General features: G+C 43.4%; 1 protein-coding gene and 1 long non-coding RNA gene across 2 annotated transcripts in view; one reads left to right on the forward strand and one right to left on the reverse strand.

Annotated features, from left to right (window-relative positions):
* LOC135909569 (uncharacterized) overlaps positions 1 to 22,502 on the forward strand; it is a 161,551-nt gene that overhangs the window by 19,123 nt on the left and 119,926 nt on the right. The gene's annotated exons all lie outside the window — the stretch shown is intronic.
* LOC139047592 (uncharacterized) lies at positions 10,537 to 14,862 on the reverse strand. The gene is made up of 3 exons (XR_011507243.1): positions 14,442 to 14,862; positions 13,566 to 13,679; positions 10,537 to 11,227 (listed from the first exon to the last, which is right to left on the reverse strand). It is a non-coding gene; the product is annotated as an uncharacterized lncRNA (long non-coding RNA).

Here is a 22,502-nt window from a genome sequence, read left to right on the forward strand (position 1 = left end):
CATTCTGTTTAACCGTTCGTTTGAGTAGTGCAAAATATTAAATTCTGGGGTTTTACAGCCTTAACCACGACATGATTATGAGGCACGCCATATGCAGGAACTCCAGGTCAAATTCGAAAACGTGAGATTCTTTAACATGCCGCCAATGCACGGTAAAAGGGCGTGTTTTACATTTCGCGCTGATGGAAATGCGGCCGTGGCGGCCAGGATTCGATTCCGCAACTTCGGGCTTAGCAGCGGAACACCAAAGCCACTACGCTACCACAACGGGCAAGAGTATCAGAGGCAGTGGCGTTACCTTAGAATCACTTCGACAACGTCTGGCAGAAAGACACGTCCTCGGTTTCTCAGCAGTTCACGTGGTGCATCGTGCCGTAGAATGATGTTTTCCTGAATGAAAGAGACGACGTTACTTGCCAATGCAGATGGCAGTGGTGCGTATATGGGTATCGCGTGAGATGATCGATGGCAACGATTACCCAGTGGTTGCAAGCAGAATTGATGGGGAAACGTCTGCACGAATGGATGCCGACGCGGTCAAAGGGATGCGAAAGACAAGGCAACGCCTGTAGTGGAGCGGTTGAGTGGTAGGGAGGCTTCTTGCAAACCAGACAAGAACGGACATAGCGGTGATTCGTGGATGCCAAGGCAATTGTAAGTTTTCAATGCTCCCGCACGCGCGCACTGCGTGTAAGCGTGGAAGGCGGCGCATATGTTTGAGTGTAGATGGCGGGGAATAGCCGAGAGCCACTAGCGTCATTGGGAAAGATAGCTGCGACGGTATAGCAAGCCGTCGCGAAAAATGAAGTGAACAGCTTGACGACGTAGTTGCCGCGAGACGGGCCGCAACGTATGTTGAATCAACAAGTCGAGAAGGGAAGGAAGCCAGGGGGTCATTGCTCCAGAAGCATGCTGGTGATGGCTAAGGAGGACATGTCGTAGGTGGACACAGACGGGTCCGAAAATGTTTTCAACCGAAACATTTCTTTAGCGCCAGTGAGGGCCATATTTATTTCACGAAACTGTGGAAAACCAGACTCAAAACGAAAGTTTACCAAAACTCGAACATTTCGCGCATTTTTATAAAGATTGCGTTATTTATTTTCCGAAACATTGTGCTTTCATTATAAATGAGTTTCGCAAAATGCTTTTGGTTTTCTTACTCTTTAGCAACGAGGCAAATATGCACAAATTATAGCCTACTAGGGAAATTTTTCACCAAAAGGGTCACGGAAGGATACCTGGATTTCTTACAGCGTAAGCTTTTATAGGATCATTCCAACAGAAGCTTCAGCTGGCGATTGTGTCCGCCGCCACCTCCGCCTCTGGTGGCCGTAGCAGCTATGGCCGCCAATGTAAAAGAAAAAAAAAGACCTAGTTCCCGCTGGCATCAAACCTGGGCACGCGGCGTGCTGGTAAGATGCTCTACCACTGTGCTCTGCCACTTTTCTATATTTATTACCTGGAAAACAAAACGGAATACATATTACAGAGCGGACACAGCTACACACCCAAGGATCGGGCAAACAGACATATGCGTCCAACAAGTGCTTCCAGTCAGGCGGATGTTCCTCCGCAGCGTACACGCTTCTCCCATGAGAAGCACGTTCGCAAAAGAAAGGTTTTGTAGATCGCGGGCCTTCGGCGTGGCGATAACGCAGTATCCATCTCCACAGTATGTATAAAGCAAGTGGTATTATTAACATGTCACAGGGAGGACCGCCCGTAACCCTGCTTGCATGCAGCGCAAAAATGCCCTACAAACGCATCCTGGCGCGCGAGGCGACAAGCGATGTGACATGCGTGCTGCCTAGCGTCGACACGTCCACGTATTGCATTGAACTTGCATACCATTACATCAGGCAGAAGGCCATACATCAGATGCACATTTAGCGGTACAAGGCCGCTACAGAAGGTCTGAGGAAGAAAATTGTAAGGAGATGCATATAGAAATGCTAGAACAAGTAAACACTGCGCACCTGTATAAATCAATCTGTCTAGGTGGATATGTCACCGCCGCGTTTCAAAGGGGATGCCATTACATGATCATCACCAGTAGCATCGTATCGTGCCACGTGCCTTGCAATGTGAGATTCATGCCGCGTAGCGTAGGAACGTGACATATGCGCCACGTAGTCTGGATAGCCGTGTTTACTCTTGGGTGCACGTTATGGCGCCTCTTCGCAAGTCACGAACCTGAAGAAGCGTTTCGTAAAGTTAAATGCGCGGCTGCAGCGAGGCAACGTTGGGCTCAGCATACTGCTGGGCGGACATTTCACCATCGTTCTCGCGAAGATACTTCGCCGCGAAGACCTGTAGTGTGGTGCCGAAAGGTGAGCTCCTATGTAGCCCCTGCTCCAGCTTACCCTTTGACTGTGCTGCGTATGCCGCGCAGGCCTGTGACTGTTTTTATAGAAGTGTTATGAAAACGCTAAATTTCTGCTGCGCACAGGCTCTAAAATAAAAGCCTGACAATGCTTAAACTGTTTTGGTGGCCTATGTTTCGACATTGGTAACACACTAATGTCGTACATGGAAAAATACGCAGAATAGCGGCCATAATTGAGACGCATAACTGTCGGCAAGGATATTTTAAGGGAAGTTATTTGTGATTTTACCGGGTAAACAATTTCCAATTTGTCTCACCATTCCAATATTTTGGTTCGCGCTTCTACTTCACCTCATAGCATGTTGGTGAAGCACAGAAAGCAATTGAACGTGCTGCCCCAGAAATGGGTGGCGTATCCGCAGCATATAGTTTGGTTTCGTTTTTGGTACTGTATTTTTTTATATTATACGGCTTGCTCATTTTTAAGCATCATATTGTTATCTAAATCGCCTGTGCCAGATGGCATAATTCTTGTACTTGAACAGGATTACTTGAAGAGGCGGAAATTAGCAGCACGAGAAGTCAAAACACATATTCAACTAATTAACAAAACATTCCTTAATTTACGTACACGAAATACTAAAAAACGCATAACATTTCACGTAGAGCAGCAGCACAAGAAGAAAGCGATTAGTTTAGTGATACTGCGACACAAGGCAGTAGCAACTAGCCTGCAAGACAATCTATGCTCTTTTCAGCTACATGAGTGAAGCTGTGCTGCCACTCTCACTAAAGACTCGTCGCTGCAGGGGTGCCTTTTATACCCTCGTTGTTGGGTGACGCACCATCGCGTATGGTGTTTCCAATGAATGATCCTAATGACTACGTCAGCTCTGATCTACGAGGTGCTAAAGGGGTCAGGCAAGGCTGAAACTTGGTCGCTTGATCCTGCGTTAGTGGTTACCAGCTTGAGGATCTCCAAAGCAATGCATGGTTGTTTCAGCCACATGATTGAAGGTTGCACCTACGGGGCAGAAACCTGGAGGCTTACGAAAAGGATTCTACTCAAATTGAGGACGACGCAACGAGCTATGGAAAGAAGAATGATAGGTGTAACGCTAAGGGATAAGAAAAGAGCAGATTGGGTGAGGGCAAAAACGCGAGTTATTGACATCTTAGTTGAAATCAAGAAAAAGAAATGGGCATGGGCAGGACATGTAATGAGGAGGCAAGATAACCGATGGTCATTAAGGGTTACGGACTGGATTCCAAGGGAAGGGAAGCGCAGCAGGGGGCGTCAGAAAGTTAGGAGGGCGGATGAGATTAAGTTTTCAGGGACGGCATGGCCACAATTAGTACATGACCGGGGTTTTTGGAAAAGTATGGGAGAGGCCTTTGCCCTGCAGTGGGCGTAACCAGGCTGATGATGATGATGATGATGATGATTGAAGGTTTGCTGCTGCTCCGAAGTGTTGCGGCAAATGAGAGCAATCAACAATAAAGGCGTACGAATATATCAGAGCGCTTTACCGTAAAGATGCCTTCCCACATGGTCACAGGCTCTATTTAACGTCGGACGTGAAGATACTTGTTAAAACTTCAGATGTAGAAGTCCAATAAACAGTTGTTTAAGAATAACTAAAGGGCCTTTTAACATTTTTAGACCACCAAAGCATAATTTATTAGAATGGTATTGGCTTTTGTGGTTGCGAATATGAGCGGACTCTTCTGTCGCGACTTTGTTGGTCAGCCACAAAACGCACTCACCGTGTTAGACTTCACCTGCGATAAAGCTGCGGTTGGTTCCTTCTTGATGACGTTCTTTTCTCATTTAGCATCGACTGCGGCACAGTTCTTTGCGGAGTGTGGGGGGGCCCATGCAGGGTCACATGTGCATTATTACACAGATTCAGCCGCCACCTATTTTTAGAGCGAAAGCTCTACTACGCCATGTCTAACAAGGTTATTCATCGCGCCGCAATGACCTTGAGCCACAGGAGTGCGTGCCTCAAGTGTGGCGTCATGTCACGTGATTCACGGCCGAGAGGTGTCATGCTGCGCTCTCCCAGAGCCTCGCCGCTGCGGTACCACGCGACTAGGCGAGAGAGTAACGGCTGCTTCGCCGGCGCTTGGCCGCTCAGTCTCGTCATGGTTCGCGTCCCGGCAGGCGCGTCTGTGCGTGCACGTCAGCGCAAGCGGCAGGCTGCATGTGGTCATCCAGTAGATATAGCTAGACACGGAGGAGTAGAATTTATATTAATAGAAAGGAGGAGACGTCGCCCTGGAAAGCTCGTCTGTAGCCTGCTACTTCTCACTGGGGTAATGAGATGTGGGAGATAGAGGGAAAGGTAGGTGGTAGGTGATTATGATCTGGTAGAATGAACTACTGTTTACATGTTGTCCAATATGCGAATGCGCGCTTTAGACACCACACACACAGGAAAAGCCTTATCCACGTGAAAGGTTATCGCGCAAACACATTTCGCACTGCCTTGACGTCTCACAGGTTGCAAAGACGACCGTCTAAGGCACTCTAACATAGAAAGTTCAAGAGTGATATTATGTTGCGTTGGGCATGGTCAACTCTTCTCACGCGTCTAAAATATTTCCTTCCGGAAAGGCAAGCAAAGGCAAAGTCCCGTGCTGAAACATCGGAGCGAAGGTAGACCAGAGTAGCAGATTACAAACAAGCTTAGTAATCGCGAAAGCGTGACAAGATCGAAGCTACTGCAACCGCCGTCGTCGTTTAACAACCCTAAAAAGAAGGAGAAGGAGACGAAGTCGCACATACAAGCAACGGCACCCACAACGCCGTTTAACGAACCACATCCATCGGCTGGCGGCAAGCTCGACTGCGACAGCCATGTTTCACCGCGGCTTCACGGACAACCCGTTCGGCAGTAGGTCTATGAACGACTGTGGCCTATGTTTATTGAAACACTCTGTGCATAGTCTTTAAAAAACCAAGCCAAACAAATCTTTCGCTCAAGCTAACTAGGTTTACAAGTGTTGAACCTCAGCCAATTTTTTTCTGTTCCCCAAAATCGCATTGGCATTGTGACTACGTACATTTCAGCGTCGTTATGGCTATGCTGAAATCTATGACCGCAAAACTGCAAGACATCTCAGAGGATGAGGTAAAAAGAAGTGTTGTAGACCTCGTAGGCTCGTGAACGTGTGAATAACGTTCAACATTTTTTACAACAGTAAGTATCAGTTCACACGTAGTACTATCAGTGCTGGAACTTTATTTTACTGCCAAACATTTACTCCGCACTGGACACGAGGACTGGATAACAATTCGAAATACCATACTATCATGAAATCATGAAACTTGCGTTCAATATATCATGTGACTTGTTACTGTATAAGTAATATTTTTTTTTTCAAATTAACTATGTATGTATTTACCTATCATTCCAAACCTGTATATTGAAGTGTATGATGAGTTTTCTATGGTGAACTACGACTACTATTTTTCGTATAAATTATTGAGCTAGTATAATTTTCTATTTTTACTTATACTGTGCCTTTCCTGTATATCATTTTTTACTTCCCTTATGAAGCCTCTCCCCTCTATAATGTATATATTTACTCTGAGGGTACTGTAAATAAATAAATAAATGAATATTTGCTTAGCATTTTCTGAGCTCTATATTTCTGAGTGTCTGAAGGCAGCATTGAAAAAAAAATGATCAAACTGCGTAGTCTTCCGGTATATTACTAGTAAAAACATATTTCACTTCAGATTTCTTTCTTATTCAGCTTATATAACCTCTTACTCAATAAATCATGCTAGCGTATTGGAAATTTCTGCCTCCCGCTTATCACAAAGCAACTGTATATTTTATTATTTGTCGTTCAATATGAAGAAAACTGCCTAGGAAGAATAACAAAACCAACACAAAGTGTAGTTTACAGCAGCACTATAACTTAACATTCATACCTTTGTTGAAAAAGGCGCGCTTCCTTCGTTCTTAAATGGACACTAAAGGCAAACACTAAATCGACGTGCATTGTTTCAATACCATTCCAGAAACCTCGTAACGCTTGTTTCGTGTCAAGAAAAGAAAATTGCATCTGACGGGTCCGAATTCCTTTTTCAAAATGCAAATCTCCCGCCACCCAACTAGAGTGGTGACGTTGCATACGCCATCACCACCAGAGGGTACAAGCTCTAATAACCACCCTTTGCTGCCGTTAGTGAGTAAAACGGCGCCCACAGACGGCGGTGCCGAGCTGAGACAGATCTTTGGATTTGCCGCTGCTGCTTCTATTTGGTCAAGTGGCGTAGAACATTCGGGCATCCCGCGACATTACGTGGAAGTTGAATTCTCTGCCACTTACAGTACGTGCGAATTTCGCGAGTCAGCAAAACCAACGCAGCATTACGCGATTACCAAACTACTCAAAAGCGATAGCGTTGGCGGCGTGGAGTCGAGCCAAAACGAAACCTTTCGACCGCCTGCGTCGTTGTGAAAGGTGATGCCAATAAGTTCGTTTTTGTAAAAATAAAATACAACTGGACAACTGCCATTTTATTTCGTCTTATAATACAATACAAGCATTTTTTTTGCAACGAGCACTAGAGTACTAGTGACAGAATTTAACTGAGGCGTGCTTTTGTCATAGGCCGGCTACTTGAATGTCTCAGGGTAGTCTCTAACGACGTCCTGCATTTACCTGAACTTTTGTTCTAATAAGGCTCTGTTTCCGATAATATTGAGGCCTCAGATATTCTCGAGCGCTACTCTATCACTTTAACTTGACTTAGTGTCCCTTTAGTGAGTCCCGCTCGCATGCAGTTGATCATGTCTTAGGCTACGCGGGAGTCACATAATTCGTAAAATTATGACTAAAGAAATCTTTGGGGTAAGCTTTTTAGAAATATAGACTACTTAGGTATTTTATACACGACGATCATGCGAGTTGACTAGTTACTTCTGCTTACGTACTTACTCTCAGGTCGTTGTTCTAGAAAGACTGTCTCTATCAGTGAAGATCATCAGTGTCGTACTGAAATGAATGCTCCACAGAAAAGCAGCAGCGCACTGAGTGGATTCTGCCAGACGCCTGCAATCATTTCACGCACCGGCGGTCTTTTTTATCCGCCAGGGGCCGGATGGAAACGGGAAGCCAGACAAACGCGATGTCCCGAGGAAACGAGAGACCCCAGAGGATTTGCCAGAGAAATGTCGGCCGTGGAAAGTCACCGCGGTCGACCGTATAGATAGAAACGTCGGCGCCTTCGAGGTCTTCCGCTAGAGCCAAGCCCAGCGCCGTCGTAGACACAGGCAGGGAGTTTCGCGCGATAGCAAGACATTATATCCGGGAGCGCAAGGCGCCAACTCAGACTCCGCCGCCTGTCCGCTACATCACTGGCGAAATCAGTTCCCGACAGGAGCAAGTTGGTGGCCTGTAGCAATGAAGCGGGGAGGGAGGGGGGGAGGATGTGGTGCAGCTTTCCGTTGGGTCCACAACACTGGCTCTTGAATGCAGTCCCTCTTTGTTGGCTCTAGCTTCCTTGCTTGTTTCACTGCGTATTGGGAGAAACTTTGTAACTGTTTGAGAGAGGGCTGAGAATTGCGCATTCCGTGGTTTGTTGGACTTTTTATATGACTCCGCTTATTCCGTTATGACCTTATGGCAGTGTTGATCACGTTTGTTTTTCGTATTTAAAAACCAATAGAACGTCCAGTTTGCTTAAATGCTCCTAATTCACGGTGCGGTCATGACGTTCCTATTAGCAAATAAAACGATAGAAAATTTATCCGTACATTCTAAAGGCAGTGTAACTGTTTTCAGGAATAAGGAACAAAGTCGACAAGTTCGGTTGTGAGAGCGAATATATGGACACTCCAGGTGCATTTCTGCCATCGGCGTTCACGTCGGCGACGGCGTCGCCATTTGGTTCCGTATAAGGTCCAAGGGCGACAAAGTTGTCCTCGCGCGCAGTATGTTGTATGTGCGAATGAAAGCATGCGAAGGTGAGCCAGTGATCGCGACTCAATCTCACGCACGCCATGGAGGAGAGCAGGGACGAAGCGCGCCGCATTCTGTCGCGAGCAAGGCTTCGGAGGGAGAGTAGGGAGGGGGTACGAGGACGTGTTCTACACCGGGGGGCCTAGCCAGGCCGCTGTATCTCTAAACCCATCCGCTACAGATGGGTTTCGAGATATCTGGATATCTGGTGCCGGTACAGAGTGCGCGCTGCGCTGTGTGTTTTCGTTTTAGTTCGCGTTGATGCGAGCGGCAACATGAGGGTCAATTCGCTCGCTGCTGCTGCCTCGTTTCCTCAGTGCAGCGTTTTGACAGTGTGCTTCCACGGTGATCGAGTGAGATGTGTTCATGTTTGCTTCTGCGTGCGTAACCGCATGCTTGTTAATTTACTTATTATGCCAGTGTTTACAAGTTTATACAGCCAATAAAGCTGCTATGCCTACTTGCGCTACTGTGAGTGTTTACTGTGACAATTTTGATGAATTTTATTGTGATATCAAGCGTTCTGTGAACCTTTATTTGTGCTCTTCGACGACGCGCACCCATTTTTTTCTCAGAATCATACCCTTACAAAAATTTTTAATGTGTTTTTTTAGAAAGTCTTTTGAACTTTCTCTATAGAACTTTATTGTGTTTATTTTGATTGCCTATAGAATTTTCCTATAGAGTTTCAAAAGTTATTTGGCCACCGCATTCTTATAGGAACTCTAAAGACACATTTCTATAGAACATTTCTATCGAGTTGCTTTAGAGATGCTAAAGACAAATTTCTATAGAATATTTCTATCGAGTTCCTTTAGAGATGCTAAAGACAAATTTCTATAGAATATTTCTATCGAGTTGCTTTAGAGATGCTAAAGACAAATTTCTATAGAATATTTCTATCGAGTTCCTTTAGATGTGCTAAAGACAAATTTCTATAGAATATTTCTATCGAGTTTCTTTAGAGATGCTAAAGGCAAATTTCTATAGAGTATTTCTATCGAGTTCCTTTAGATGTGCTAAAGAGAAATTTCTATAGAATATTTCTATCGAGTTTCTTTAGAGATGCTAAAGGCAAATTTCTATAGAATATTTCTATCGAGTTTCTTTCGAGTCCCTACAAGCAAATGCCTATAAAAGCTAGGCCGATGTGTGTAAAGTACTTGCAATTTACCAAAGTTCTACTGTAGGCAATAAGGACTACAGTAAATGCAGTGGCAAAATAATTGGTGCTACAACCACAAAGTATTCAGTTTGAAATGTTTATTGCACTTCAGACTAGATACATGCTTCATATATGTGACATACACACTTCAGACTAGAACTTGCAACACGCAAACTGTAGCTGCCAACATGCTTCTCAGGTCAAGCTGGTGGTGCAAACACACGAAACATGAGGTAAAAGAATCAGTGGCAGACTTGATTACAGTTGACACCTCGCAATAACAGGCTTGACTAGGACAAGAAACCATACCATTAAAACTGCAAAAGGAGTGCCTGTTCCAGCAGTGCACATTAAATGTTTGGATACTAAAGCCTGAAAATAGACTGATATGAATGTGCACTGCAATGTTGTGTCAGCCTGACGAAACGACACAGCATTTTAGTCTGAGCAAAAATAACACTGGCAGTCGCTGCAAAAATGTGGCAAATAATGGCTTTCACAGATAAGTACACCATATACCGAAACCACACAGCATTTTAGTCTATGTTTATGTGTAAAATTAGCACTGGTAGGCCCTACAAAAATGTGGCAAACAGGGGTTATCATAGAGCAGTACAGCATATATCGTAAAAAGTTTAAAAGCTTGTATTTCGGTGTAAGGGAAACAATTTTGAGATCAGAGCCAATATTCTAATTAGGGTGAGAAATACAAACCAGACCGACACACGCAATGACTAAAAAAGAGATCTAGCTCAGGAGCTCCTATGTAATGCACATGAACAGTAAAATCGTTTTTCTCGGCAACTATGCAACCAAATTTGATGAGGTTTGATACATTTAAAAATGTTTAAATTATAGTTTTTACATTAACACCATCAATTTTTATTAAAATTTGCTGAAAATAGCAAAACTTGAAGGAAAAGGACTTAGTTTGCAACTGTAAATAAAAAAAAGAGCTAGCACAAGTTCGTTAATTCTGTAAATTTTCCTACTCAAATACATCCAAAATACTTTTGAGACAACCACAGCACTAATTTGAATTAAGTTTGCGGCATTTGAGAATTCTACCTGTTGCACGAAGGACTATTTGGCAGGTTTAAGAAAAATAACACCACGAAGCTTACTAATGCTCGTCTCTGTGCCAGAAAGAGATATCATAGTTCTGCAGACTCCATCTGCTATGTCTAAAGTCAACAAACTGTATATATGAATTTACAGCTAGCATGAAATTGTTGCAACGTTTGAGAGTTTCGCGCATCTACTCATAAATTAGTGATTGTATATTAGAGCAGCATATGGTATCTCTAATTTGACAGATTAAATTATGGTATTAGGTCCAACAGAAATGTGATCTCATTTTTTGTTATATAAGATTTGTTAACCTTACTGCTCTGTTTCTTCAAAATTTACAGTTTCCATGAATTCGTGCTACGTGAATTATGCTTTTTCAAATAACGTTTACTTTGATGCAACAATATTTCTTTATTTTACCTGACTCCTTGCTAAAAAAACTGCACAGTATTCATGAGATATGAATAAATAAATATTAAGTGAATAAGTAAACAAATAAATATTGCGGTTTGTCTTATCATTCCACCACCAGCATGAACTGTAGGGAGCTTTGGCTACTGCCCACATGGTTGCAAGTTCATTCTTACATGACCACCTGCTATTTCACTTCCCAGGAATGGAGCGAGGAAAGGCTAGTTTTTGGCCTCATTTGGTCCGTCTAGTAACGGCGACGGTGGAGCCTGGAAAATAAAATTGAAATTAATTTTCAAAAGGTGTAATGAACATTCAGTCATAATGTATTAGCAGGCACAAACATGCCACAAATATCTATATAGTTGTAGCATTATGCTAAGTTTCATTTCAGTATTTCAGAAAAAAATTATAACAGAAAGGTGGCAGAACGCCCCACCTCCCCACCACTCTGCCAAACAGTGGCAGTTCTTTTGAGAATCACTTTTGAGAATATTTTTACTTTCCCAAGATTCGGTGACATCAGCACTGGGCCAATGTGCCTGGCAGTAGAATATCATTGCTGATGACAAAAAGCATCTCCGAACGACAACAGCCTAGTCACACATTAATCTCATCTTGCAATGACAACACATTCCCATTTATAACATAAGCAAGCAGGAACACCCATGAGCTAAGAGTCCTATACAGATGTCACACTATGCATAGAAAAATTTTTTTTTGAAAAGGGAATGACCTACTGGCTTCTATTGCTGAGCGGTAGACAAAATTAATATTCCATCCGCTATTAGCCATAGTTGGTATGTACTATGCTTAATATGCGAATAATAAATTTCTCGCATGGAGCTTGGGCATCTAAGTATGCATTGTATGGGGAACAATAATGTTTTAAGTTGTTTTCGCAAACTATGATGGATAACTGCCAATTTGTGGTATTTGGAACACAGTCGCGGTGTCACTGTCAGATACAATGGACACAGTATATTCGTGCTTTTTGAGTTATTGAAACAATTAGTTTCTAATCTAGTACGGGTATGTACACTGATATGTATCCTAAACGCAATGATAAGACTGCCCAATTGCAATTGAAATGTTAATTCAGTTTTAATTAAAAAGGGTCCTTCTTGCAACCTGGCATGTAAAAAACAGAAAACAAAAATTATACTAATCAAGTAACTTTGAAAACTGATTGCATAACTGCTCTATAGGTCAAGCAGAAAATTTAACAAGAAATAACGTGCATAAAACTAGTTGCAACAAACAAATTTGTTACCACGAAGGTTGCGGACAATTCAGTAAACAGATTGTGACCCAGTCTTTTTATGTGGCATTCCTCAGCGATGTTGTTGGCCAATTGGTTGCCGCAGCTGAACAAAACAGATGAACAGTCTAAATCAGGTGCGCAGCCCCAGTCCCATCGGTGCATGGTCAAGTGGGACGAACATACTGATCCGGGGAGTGAATTATGGTGCTGTCTTAGGTATGTGTTGAGGCACCGGCCAATCTGTTGCATGTACATTTGACCAAATATACACATGATCACAAGAATAGACTACACTACCCCTGACAGACAAGACAAATTTAGTGGTATCTAAGCAAGCCTTTCTTTTCAGGGTGCCATATGCACAGCAGTGTGCAAGAGAACTGAGAAAGGCAAGCAGGCAAGGGAGGCTTGCTCGATGAAAGATACCACCAAATTTGTCGTGTGTCACAGGCAGTGAGTGCACTGTATCCCTTTCACATATGGTCAAGCGTACATACGGCAAACTGGCCGGTATCTTCTCATGTGTATAAGAGATCCAGTATGGTCATCCAACTTGGCCGTACATTTCCACAACGGGGCTTCATGTTGGATTACAATCGTTCATCTGTTTTCATCCACTGTAAAAACTGACAAGTGAAATCGATGAGGCATACCACATATATAGTAAGAGATGTGGGTGAGCCCCCATATTTAATGCAACAAACAAAAAAGGCATCCTATGTAGGTCAACAAGGTATCCATATCAGTCTGTGCCTATGTACTACAGAAGTAAATGCAGCTTAGTAAATACTGACCTTCATATTAATTTTCAAGAAATTAAAGCTCACCAAATGTGTATTTTGCAGTGGCCGTTACTATGGGAACAGAGAAGTAACTGTAAAGATATCAATGATAAACAAAGATGTGCACACTACGTGCTTAGACCTGTGACATATTTAGTCCACTACCCTTCGAATTCCTACATGCACAGAAAACTGCACGAGATTCTAGCACAAACAGAAAAAAAAATATGCAAATAGGGGTACAGCATAGGAAATAGTTTTCAAAGAATAAAACCCCAATAAAAATCATAAATACACTATGTACAAAGCAAAAAATATATGTAACTTGCAGGTAAGCAACTTACGCAAAAGAAATACTAAACATCAGGAATGGTTGGGTATAGTTTTATACAGAACACAATCATGTGGGCATAATGGCTATGCACACTAATAGGTAGCAAGTTCAATAAGGTTGCATAAATATTTAGTCTCTTTAGTATGCTGCATTAAGTAATGTGTCGACAAACTTCACCATGAATGACACCAAGCCCCCTTTTTGGAACACGTACATTTCATACACACCTGTCATGACGATCCAGATCACACGCCATGCTGCTGCAGCCATATATCCACAGGGTCGGCATTTCTTGGGGCTCCTCGATCTTGTAGTTAATGTTGTGGGTCACGGCCTCGCCACTACAAAATCAATTCTATGTTAGCTTAAAGCAGTGGCACAATAAAGCTGTGATATCGTGAAAACATGCAATCAGCACCTAAAAGAGTCACGAAAACAATGTCTGCACTAATGTGGTAAGAGAGCAAATGCTCGAAATCATCGAATGTCATGACAATGCGGACCTCTACATCAAATAAAGTTTTGGACGCACCGCAGCAGCAGATTACAATCTAAACTTAATGTTTTTTTTTTCCATTACTTAGTATAGGCAACGTTCCCCTGTCATGCTTAGTTAAGTCAGTTATGTCAACACATCTTGCCTTGGAAATAAAGCTGTACTAGTAGCAAGCTGTGATTGGCTTACATTTTTTTCTTAGAACTGTTCGTTAGCCAAAAACCTCGTAAGCAGAGATTGTGCACAACGTCGAAGCATTTATAAGTGAGGAAACGTCATTGAAGAAAGAATCGATGAAGAGGTAGACGGGTCGTTACTATGCAACTTTAGCAGACAGGCGGGAGCTCACGCACAACTGCACAAGGCGAACACGATTTCCGAAACTTTTCTCAGGGGAAGCAAACGCTTATCAGGATTATCAATTCCGCACTGTGGCAATAGAGTTGCGTACACAATTCTTACAACCAGCGCGTAGCAAGCATCAGCACAGGGTTCACTGTTGTCGTGGGTGTTCCACTTACTACGTTCGCAAGGCACTCTATACACACACGGGAAGCACACACAACACGGATGAACGCACGTGTAGTTGGCGAGCACGATTGCTTACCGTTTCAACAGTACGACGAGGTCGAAAGGCACTCTCCAAGTTTCCAGTGATGCGTCTGCGATGTTACTTGCAGCAAACAAGCCACTGGGTAGTGGACGAGCTGAGGCGCGCTAATAATACGCATTACTTCTCTGCGCCGTCCACCAAACTTTCCACGAACACAAGCGGAGACAAAGGGAACGCACTCCATGGCATGAAAATCGTTGGTCCACATTTAGCTGGAGCGCCACGCATACGGCGTGCTTACAGCGAGACTCAAGCCATCTTCTGGCACTTTCGTGCTCGCGAACTACGTCTCATTTCATTACAGCAAACCTAATAACACACGGTCAAACAAACACATCGACGCAGCTCGCACGACAACCGTTGAAGACGGAGCAATAACAACACGCCGTAGCTTCGTATTCTACCTGTCGCGTTGAATACGAAAATACCGGCGCCGCCAGCGCCGTCTGTATAATAGTGCGGCTGCTGTGGCCTCCGTGATTCCTACAATAATACCCACTACAGCAGGTTTTGTGCCGTTTTGAGCCGGCCTTTGAGCCGAACTACATACATATGTTGCTAGACAAGAAGAAACATTGACATGCTCATATTGTGTGCTATAGTTTAAGGCAGAAATAAATTACATGCAGTATTCTTGCTTTTGAATCGCTTATGCCACATGTAGTCAGCAAAAAGCATGGCCTTCAAGATCTCGACAATTTACCCTGTGTAAGCTATCGCTGCGGTGTGATTTTAACGATTTCAACCTCGGTCACTGGCCTTAAAACCCTAACTGACTTTATGCGAAGCCGTTACCTGCAGTGCCTGTGCCCTCACTTCGTTTCTCATTGAAGTAACTTCCTGCTGTCGTTTAAATGTAGCCCAGAAATTGTCGACACAACCTCGGAGGTACACGTGTGCAGTGTGTGATGTTTCCGTGCGCTTGTGTCCGTCGCACAGCAACGTATATACGATGATGTTTAATTTTACCCGTGAGGTACAGGTTACGCTTATGTGTTCCCTATCTTGCTTTCGTGGCGATGCGCTTATCATGCGCGGATCGCGCTCATGTGGTCTGTGGCTGTTCAAGATTCCTTGAAAAAAAAAAAAATCGTTTCTGCAGCGTGCATTTGAGTGGTATGTGCCAGAAATTTGCGGCGGCGTTCGATCTGTTTCCGCCCCAAGTGCTGCAGTCACTGCATGCCAGCAAATAGATATGACGCGATTGCTAAGGCGCAGTTTTGCTTAGTGTTTCTTGGTATACATCTTTGTGATTTACCTGCATATGCGATATAAACCACAATGCGCGCTTCCGTTATATTTCTTTGGTTTTCCTAATTTCGATTAGTGTGACGTTTGCCTTGGTCAATGAGTGTCTTTTTAACGATGCTCTTACTTGATAGTAAAAAACCTCTGAAATGCCGATTGCAAGAACCAGCGTCTTCCAGTGCCTTCCAGTGTGAAACCAGCGCGTTCTTCTTTTTTCTTTTTCTTTCTTTTTTTTTAAGCACTGGATCGCACTGGGTACGCTGGCGCTCGCTGGGACTCACTCGAGACCAGTGAGAACGCTGGATAAGAGCTGGGTCACACTGGAAGAGACGCTCGCATTGGAAACGGCGCTGGTTGTGTTTGTGCCGCGCTGGCTCCAGCACGCAAGGACGAGCGCTGCTGAATATTAAATGCTTTATACAATTTCATGGCTTGATACTAGTCTCTTGTCCTAAATAACGCTATATCTTAGGGTCATAGAACTATTTCGTGTCGCAGCATGGAATAAAGGTGCGTGAGCTGCCTTGTTTATTCCTGCACATGTGACACTGAAAATCACTTTCGTTTTTTGCATTTTGCCTTGTGACAGGGCGGACAGCTAAATTCTTTAACGAAACCACGCATAGACGGAGGACGCCGCTATTTTAGTAGTTCGCACGTAACGTATGACTGGGAGTTATCGCCATTGTCGCAGTGTTGTGGAGTGGACATGAAATCCAGAAGTCGTTCAGACGCGCTCGAACGGACCCCGAGTTCGATGCCTACCGTTGCTTGATATTATCGCACCGATAACAAGGCTGAGGCGATTCGTGCGCTTCCACTTTCCCTATTGTACTAAAAAGAGTTCTGAGGCTCAAATACACACATTTTAGCTTTCGCCAGCTACCCGCTCCGAGATCAGTCCCCATCGAAGCTTAGGCATAGCGTATCCGCCGAGTCCGTCTGCACGCTATCGGCGCGTCTAACCTCAAGAATCAAGAAGTCTAAAAAGGATAAATTACTTTATATTTCAGATTTCGCATCGGTGCTTTTAAATAAACAATTTTTTCATGTCTACAGTGCCAGCACAAGAAGTGAGGAGCGCCGATGTGACGCATCATAAACGCAGGTATATGTGCTGTCGCCGAAGGCTCCCAGCACTAGCCTGCGTTTCTCTGACGAATATATATGGCTAGACAGACGTGTAGACTGAAAGGCATCACTGAACTAAGAAAACATTGCATACCCCTCGCGTGAAGAACAAGAAACGGCTATCGAAATCGACAGTAACAGCCCATTCATGCAGCGTCCCGGGTCGGTGGTTCATTTAGGACTTTTTTTCGAAGCTAAAATACCAATCGCAGTCGATGTTATGGCACTTCCGAGCACACTATTGAATATGGAGAGCAAATTTTTCTTTGAGGTACAGGCGTGAGTTTTAGTTGCTGGCCGATAGCGCATCTACCACGTCTGTGCAAGACTTCTCTCTGTGAAACTAAAACTGCTTCTCGATTTTGATAAGCTAAATTATCCGCCCATGTCCCTACGCTGACGCGGCGATAGCGGTAATGAGCCGGGCTGGGGATCTGCAGGTAGGACGATCGAATCCTGGTCAGAGCACTTCTGTTTTTACATGTTCATTTTTTCGATTTATATTGTACTAAAACGCTATCTGTTGCTTTCTGTATTTAAAAAAAATACATACGGTGTCCAGGCACCACGTATTTAACGCGCTAGAGCTGTTTCTCGCACCAGTAACCAGCGCCTGCCAGTACGCCGCGCTTGCCCAGCGCCCCATGCATCCAGCGCGCGGCACTGGACCCATAATCCGGCGATGCACTGGATACTGGGTACTGTTTATAGAGTGAAAATATAGAGCCGTTCTTAGACAGGCCGCACTTTAGCTTGTTTAATTTCCTATAAACGTTCCTTTACAGAACTCAGTACGTATGCCATATGATGGCACACTTTTAGAACGGGAATGGAGAGCCAGTCTAGAGACAGGCCGCATTAGAAGTTCTGAAAACGTTCTATAAATTTTTCTATAGAATTTGGTACATAAGATGTCAACACGACCTCTATAGAACTTTTATGGAGGATGTAGAGCCATTCTATAGACAGGCCGCATTAGAAGTTCTGAAAAGGTTCTATTAACATTTTCCTGTAGGATTTGACACATAAGATGTTAATACGACCTCTATAGAACGTTTCCGAAAACGTTCTATAAATTTTTTTCTATAGAATTTGGTACATAAAATGTCAATACGACCTCTATAGAACATTTATGGAGGGTGAATGGAGAGTCAGTCTATAGACAAGTCGCATTAGAAGTGTTAAAAACTTTCTATAGACATTATTTTATAGAATATTGTACATATGATGACAATAAACCCTCTATAGACTGCTTATAGAGCGTGAATGGAGAGTCAGTCTATAGACAAGCCGCATTAGAAGTGTTAAAAACTTTCTATAGACATTATTTTATAGAATTTAGTACATATGATATCAATACAATCTCTATAGAACATTTATAGAGAACGAATGGAGAGCCATTCTATAGACAGGTCGCGTTAGAAGTTTTAAAGACATTCTATAAAAATTACTTTATAGAATTCAGTACATAGGACGTCAATACACCCTCTATAGAACATCTATTGTGTGTGAAATGACTTGTTTCTATAGAAAGGTTTCTATAGACTTCTTATAGAGATTCTATGCGGACGACTCCATAGATCGCGAGTTCCTATAGAGTCCCTTTTGACTCCATAGGAACTCATTAGGAGTTCTAAAGGAACTCTAAATCCATTTTCATAAGGGTAGCCTTAAAGTCCAGCTTGGCGGTAAGTGAGGTGCCTACTTGCCTTAATTTTCAACTCATAATTTTTTTTCCAATCAGCTATTTTTTTGCATTGCAACTGTCTTCGACACCGTCTTTCTAAATGGTGATGCATGGTCAACACATATGTGCTCTCCTCTAACGCTGCGATAAGACCGTCGGTCATGATCAGTTACCGACGAGCACGATATCACATCGCTTGAACAATTGGTTATACGTGGTCGTGCCCGAACCTTTCATGTTTACGCAATCTGGCCCATACCCCTACAGAGAGAGAAACGAACGATAGACATATTTTCTGCGCCACCCCGCATACATCTAACGTGGAGGAATTTTCGTGGGGCTTTTGTACGCCCCAGGTTATTGCATATCAGGCAATGAAATGTTGCCATGTGGTCATCATGTTATCACCCGTAGGGTGTTCTGTTCTTTTTGCATTGAATGGGGCTCGCTTGTTTGGTTTATCACCGTAGATTAGTCTTACACTTTAATGACAGATGCAAAAGAACAGGCTCCTATCAAGTCAATTAATAATTTACGCAGACGATACTAGTATATTTTTTTCACCAATAGATCATTCGTACACGTTGAAGCTGAGGTAAATAATTACCTATAAAGGCTCCAGTAATGTCGGCATCAAGAACAATTTGTTGCTCAATATAGGTGAGAGTAATTACGTAATATCTAAGCTTATCAATAAGCCATGCATTGGCGACATAAACATTGTGTTTAAGAACCATGTGCTGGAGCGGTTTGAAAACCAAATATTTTTGGATTATAATTCCTTGAAAATATGTCATGCAAATAAGAACAGAAACTTTGTTGCAATGAAAAATATGTGAAGGAGGGGTGGTCGGGTCCTCTCAGTCCAGGGCCCCACTGGCCTCTGCCGCCTGCCTGTATGTCCTGGAACATGTCAACTAAGGCCATCTCAACTAAGATGGTTGGGCGCATATTTGAAATAAATCCGCTCGGAGAGCAGTGGCTGAGAAAGAAATTATATTACTATCTTTATTACTCACGCTTGTCGTATACCATGCTTGTATGGGGCATAAGAAGTGAAAATAACTGAAACAATAAAACACGATGAGCAAAACGAGAATAAGGTGAAAGCAGGAGGCTCCTGCTTTCACCTTGTTCTCGTTTTGCCCATCGTCTTGAATTACCATCTCCCGCCTTCCCCGTGTTTTCCCTTAATAAAAGGTGTTTTAGAAACAGTGATCCGTTTACTCGAAAACCATAATGGTGATCCGAGGGAGGTATCTAGTAATTCATTGTTCTTAATCCATAAGGTGTTCAAAGCGAGACAAGTTTGGGACCACAAGTTTCTACTGTACGTTCCTAAATACGAATTTCTTCATTCTCCAGTAAATGAACCTGCTCCCAACTGCTCCCTGCGTAAAAACGAATTCAGGTAGCTGCTATAAGGACATGAAATTGTGGAGCACTAACCGCATACCACATGCCTGCGCTCTTAAAGTGCGTTGGTGAAAACAAAAACTTCTACCACTCATTAGTGAAATTTAAACACCACATAAAAATCCTTTTTTAAATGGGTTAATATAATGTTGTAGAGCATAGCTTGTATGTAAGCTATCGATTCCTAATACATTATGTGTGAAGTTCTGGTTCTTCAATATCATGAGTGGAAGGCATGCAAAGGGCTAGATCATTCTTGTTTTCAAACCTGCTTTTAGGTATTTATAGGTCGCAGAAACAGTCGCGCAACATGTTCAGTACACATAGTGTAGATGTCGATACGTTTTATCTTGTTGAAACGATTCTGTTGCTGCCCTTTACATTTGCGAATAGTACGCGTATGGACACTGTTACCATTATTCATTTTCTTAGCATTCCTCTGTTTTTCCAGTTACTTTTTCAGTATCGCGGTGAAGCTTTCGTCAGCATGAATGACCTTTAACACACTTCGATTTTCTGCATATTGATATCCACAGTAATAAAGGGATCATGACTGCTAAAAACATTATGTATTCTCGTAAAGAGTCATTACGCTACACTTCAGCGTTTCTCATCGCTTAGGTGCAACTTTAGGGCGGTAGCCTTTTATTTGAATGGTCAAGCAGCTGCAGTAATTTTTTTTGCCATTGCAAGCGCTTTCGTTGCCAGAGAGCGACTCTCGCTGCGACACTGCGCAAAAAAAAGGAAAGTAATACATCAGTGCTCGAAGCACGCCATCCTCGCAATAGAAACCCAGCTGTGCAGTTCCTCTTTCTGCTCGCTTCTTTTTGTCAAGCGAGCTGCGAAGTGCCGGAAAGAGGCGAGAACGTCGAAGCCGGAAACGGCGTGGTTGCTTGTGCCTAATCCGGAAGTAAGTTTCCCTCTTTCCCTGGTGCCATTTACCGGGTCAACACAGAACCACTTTTAGTTTTTTGTTGTTCTCTGCAAAGCAAGGGATAATACTAAAGGTTCTCCATTGGGCAGTGGACAGACATATTCTACTCAAACAAGTTTCAGTGTACGTAGTGGTTGTCCCAGGCGGCACACGCAGAGAAGCGACTATAGATCAATGTACGCAGTTTACTTTGTTTGTGTGGGCATTTCGTGCACGCCGCTTTGAGCAAACATCCGCACTTGAAAACCATTCATCAATGATTCGACATCGGCAAGCTGCTCTTCCGTGACGTCGTCCACCGTGCTCTCCATGGTCTGCACATGCATTCTTTGAAACTTCAAAACGACTGATATGCTAGCTAGCATACGCATTGCCGTTGCAGGAACAACTGGTCAGTTGCTCTAATTTGTGATGCAACTTTCCTAGCAACCTTATTTTATGGTTTTTAAAGCAATTAAAGCGGTAATGAAGCGTCCAGAACGCCCGTGGTGGACCCAGAAGAGTGCGCCGGCTAGACGTTGGTATATTTTTGTGGGCAGAGGAGAGGCCTACGTAAGTTGCGTAGACTGCGCAGTTGCTTACTTTGTGCACCGTCAGTACCGGACAGATTTTGTCTTTAACATCTCCGTAACCTGCCGCAAGCAACGGATCGTTCCCAAATTTTTGCTTTTATAGGTTAGTTTTCGAGAAGCTTTCGAACACGCTTGTGGAGATCAGAAATTTGTGGGCCAACAATATTAAGTTGAAGGCTGGATTGCCGATCACAGCACTGTCATTTCGAGCTGATCACCGAAAGAAAAGGTTGAATTTGCGAACACACTCACGCCTGCTACAAACGTTTCAAAAACATTCGTTATTTGTTCATGCACTGAAGCTTCAGCGGTGAACTGAGTTCGCTGTAAATCGCGCCACTAAATTAGGGAGTTCTTGTAAAGAAAATGTGACAACAATCGCGTGCAAAATGTAGTGTTTTATTTCTTTGACATATACACATTGTGTACATATGGAGAGCATCATAAGCGCAAGCTTTTAAAGAACCTTATGTACAATTCTCAGCGATTGAAACTCGGTACTCGGACGGTATGGCGGCTGGTAATTGTTTCGCCGCCGGTGAGCGCTAGGTGCTCGCAGAGGAGGCCCAATTGTGTGGCATGATGCATGGAACCGACTCTAGTTCTCGTGTGACACAAAAATGCATCGGCTCAATGTCCCCAGCGTACAACGGTGGCGCAAAAGAAAGTGACGGACGTCATGCTGTCTGAGCATGGCGTTACAGTCGGCAAACAATGTACAGACAGTACTGTGGCTGTTGCCTCGGCGGAGTGCACTCGCATCACCATCACCATAACATAAGCATGTGTGCACTTACTAATGATCAGACGCAGTCGCTAAAGTGATGAAGAAATTAGAGTAATTAAACAATTATTCAAGCAGCAGCAGTATTTTTGGTCTATTCGCATAATGTGGGACTCCTTATGCAAAAAAGAGGCGAGGCGTGCAGACATGACACAAGAGTAGAGAAGTAGACAACACGAACGCCGACCATCGTTGTCCGACTATCCGACTATTGTTGTCCACTTCTCTGCTCTGTGTCCTGTCTGCACGCCTCACCTTTTTTTTGTATAATGAATCCTTACCA

This window comes from Dermacentor albipictus, chromosome 7 (assembly GCF_038994185.2).
Source record: "Dermacentor albipictus isolate Rhodes 1998 colony chromosome 7, USDA_Dalb.pri_finalv2, whole genome shotgun sequence".
Taxonomy (NCBI): Eukaryota; Metazoa; Arthropoda; class Arachnida; order Ixodida; family Ixodidae; genus Dermacentor; species Dermacentor albipictus.